The 3641-nt window shown below is 36.7% G+C and overlaps 1 pseudogene; it reads left to right on the top strand.

The window, feature by feature from the left end:
• Positions 1 to 244: 244 nt before the first annotated feature.
• Positions 245 to 2619, top strand: LOC109454019 (T-complex protein 1 subunit zeta-like; annotated as a pseudogene).
• Positions 2620 to 3641: the final 1022 nt, after the last annotated feature.

The raw sequence follows: 3641 nt of genomic DNA, 5'->3' as shown, positions 1-3641 counted from the left end.
GAAAGAATACCATTTCCAGTTCAAAACAGTTATTTCCAAAAGTCACAGGATGTGACAGACCTGAGATTTACAAGATGTCCCACAGGCCCCAAATCTTTGAAAGAACAGCATCAGGCCTATGTCTAAATTCACCTGTGCCTCACATTCACATGTAAGGTTATTCCAGCAATTCTCTCTCTTCTCACCTGCAATTGCTATTACATGGATTTCCATTGTGGTGTCTTTCCATTCCCCTAATACGTCCATGGAGTATTCCCTGTGCCTAACAGGAATCTTTCTCGTGAGCACTGGTCAGAAGCTTAATGAGAGAGAGAAGTGAGTATTAATGTACATATTTTTAATAAAATAATGATGAGCATATTTTCTTTTTTACTTTTTTTACTTTTGATAAAAGAAATATGAAGGGAAAATCAATAAAGAAATCAGAAAATACCTATCTAAAATGTGATTTTTGTTGCACTGTTTATTAATGAATAAGATTAGGTAATGAAAATTAAAATTCCATCCTCTTTGCCTTCTGTTGAAGAACATAAATAAATAAATGAATAAATAATTCTCCTTATTGAAGTTCTGAAATAGAGCATTTTTTCTATGGAAAGCATACAGCGTGAATTCACAGACCTCTGACTTAAAACACAAATCACTTCTGGAACTGTATTTTAAGAGTTAAGCTATGAAGTCATCAGTTACACAATTTCCCCTACCTTCTCCAATATTTGGATTTACTTCTTAGACAGGCTTGTCTATAATCATCACCATTGTTCAAGCTGAAATTCAGAAGTTTCTAGACTAGCTGCTTTTATAAACTTAGAGTGTTTATTCCAACTACCTTTATGTACAAATAATTTTTCATTTAAATAGCAATATATTTAGCTCAGATAGCATCTCTGGGCCATGCTGAGCTGGCTTTAGGCATTCTTCATGCCAGGTCTCATTTTATTCTGCTGGGTCAGCTATGGTGGCTGTGAAGACCCTTCCAAAGCCAGGTGGCCCAAGCCCAGGCAGCATTGGCAGTCAACATCAGTGTGGCCCGGGCGCTGCAGGACATGCTCAGGACCAACTTGGGTTCTAAGGGCACCATAAAGATGCTTGTTTCTGGTTCTGGAGACATAGGCTTACTAAAGATGGCACTGTGCTGCTTGATGAACTGCAAATTCAACACCCAAGAGCCTCCTTAACAGACTATTGCCACTTTTGGCAATAGTCCAGGATAACATAACTGCTGATGGTACCAGTTCCAACGTCCTAATCATTGGAGAACTGTTGAAACAAGCAGATTTCTACATTTTTGAAGGTCTTCATCCCAGAATAATAACAGAAGGATTTGAAGCTGCAAATGAAAAGGCACTTCAGGTTTGGAACAAGTCAAAGTATGCAAAGAGATGGACAGAGAGGCACTCATAGATGTGGCCAGGGCTTTTCTAAAGTTCATGCTGAACTTGCTCATGTCTTAACAAAGGCTGCAGTTGACTCCATTTTGGCCATTAAAAAGCAAGGTTAACCTATTGACCTCTTCATGGTTGAGATCATGGAAATGAAACATAAATCTGAAACCAATACAAGCTTAATCAGAGGTCTTGTTTTGGATCATGGGACTCGACATCCAGATTTAAAAAAAAAGAGAGAGAGAGAGAGAGAGAAGAAGAAGAAGAAGAAGAAGAAGAAGAAGAAGAAGAAGAAGAAGAAGAAGAAGAAGAAGAAGAAGAAGCATACATCCTCACACGCAATGTGTCATTAGAATATGAACAAAGCAGAAGTGAATTCTGGATTTTTTTTTTTATTTAACAAGAGTGAAGAAGAAAGAAACTTATAAGAGCTGAAAGAAAATTTGTTGAAGATAGTATAAAAAATAACAGAACTGAAAAAGAAAGTCTGTGGTGACTCAGATAAAAGATTTGTTGGCATTAATCAAAAGGAAATTGACCCATTTTTCTTAGATGCTCTTGCAAAAGAAGGCATAGTAGCTCTGTGCAGAGCTAAAAGGAGAAATATGAAAAGGCTGACTCTTGCCTGCAGTGGGGTATCTCTCAATTCCTTTAATGACCTAAATCCTGATTGCTTGGGACATGCAAGACTCGTGTATGAGTATACACTGGGAAAAGAGAAGTTCACCTTTATTGAGAAATGTAATGGTCCTCGTTCTGTCACATTATTGGTCAAAGGACAAATAAGCACACACTCAAATCCAAGATGCAACACAAGATGGCTTGAGGTCTGTTAAAAATGCTGTTGATGATGGCCGTGTAGTTCAAGGTACTCATGCAGTGGAAGTGGTGATGGCAGAAGCCCTGATTAAATTGGAGATCAAGCATTTGCTGATGCATTGTTCACTATTCCCAAGGGTCTTACTCAGAATTCTGATTCTGACCTTCAGGAAATGCTAAAGTTCAAGCAGAACATTCAAATTCAGGTCAACTTGTAGGTGTGGACTTGAATGTAGATAAGCCAATGGTAGTAGCACAAATAGGCATATGGAATAACTGTTGTGTAAAGAAACAGCTTCTTCATTCCTGCACTGTGATTGCCACCAACATTCTCCTGGTCGATGAGATCATGCAAGCTGGAATGTCTTCTCTAAAAGGTGGACTTGAAGCTCCCCATCTATCATCTGAATCATGAAGACTCTAAGAGTGATCCTAAGAATACAGCGATGGAATTTTTGTTTACACTTCAAATGATTTTCAAAGAAATTTTGTTCCCATATGAAAAATGGAGAGAATACTGGCATCTATTCAAATGCCAAAGTTTGAAATTACAATTACAGCATTTTTTAAAATTGCACTCAGTGTACACACATAAAGCAGCCTGTTTTCAACCAATGAACAGAATGCTTTGCTTTTGCTTCAGTGAGAAAAATGCACATTATAAAATATGTTATCTACCTTATTAGATATTTCTTAAAAAACAAATTTTAATGGTTTAACAATGTCTTCTAATGATGTATCTCAATTTATCCAATAGTTTCTTATTGTTAAGAATTTAAGTTTAAAATTTGTGTGCTAATATAAATAACACTTAAGTAACTTAAGGTTTTGAAAGCATCCCTGTTTCCTTAGTATAAATGCCTGTGAGTAAAACTATTGGATCTCTCCATTGGATTTTTCATGCTTTTGAAACAGCTTAGCTTAAAATGCTCCTCAGAGAAGTTAAGTGGTAGTGGGTAGAAAGGTGGGTGAACTAGACGCAAGGAAGTTGAAAGAGCTACAAGTATAAAGTGGCCAAAAATAGAAATAGAGGAGGCAGAGGTAGAAAGATGACTGAAGCCATGGTGACTAAAGGCTGTGTGAGATAAGAGGTTTTACAGATGGACCATATTTTCACACCTCTAAACCTTTGTTTATGTTGAAATGACCATCCCAAAATCTCCAGTGTCATCTTTTTCTCAAGTTATTCCCTCCTATGTGTTTCCACAAAATTGTTTTGATAGTTAGTATATCTCTGCAGTTTGAAGGTAAGATTGTGCTGCTAAGCTTTGTATTTTGAGAACTTGGGAGTTGCCTGCAGTAAGTGTGAAATAAATGCTAACTTGCAAACAATAATAATAATACATTTACTGAATGTCTAGGATATTGAGCTGTATACAAGGGCGCAAAGCTTTCATATTCCTGTGTTTAAAGATCTTATATTCTTATATTTTCATC

Source organism: Rhinolophus sinicus, chromosome 2 (genome assembly GCF_057876585.1).
Source record: "Rhinolophus sinicus isolate RSI-liver-muscle chromosome 2, RSI-T2T, whole genome shotgun sequence".
Classification (NCBI taxonomy): Eukaryota; Metazoa; Chordata; class Mammalia; order Chiroptera; family Rhinolophidae; genus Rhinolophus; species Rhinolophus sinicus.
This window is presented reverse-complemented; position numbering and strand designations above follow the sequence as displayed.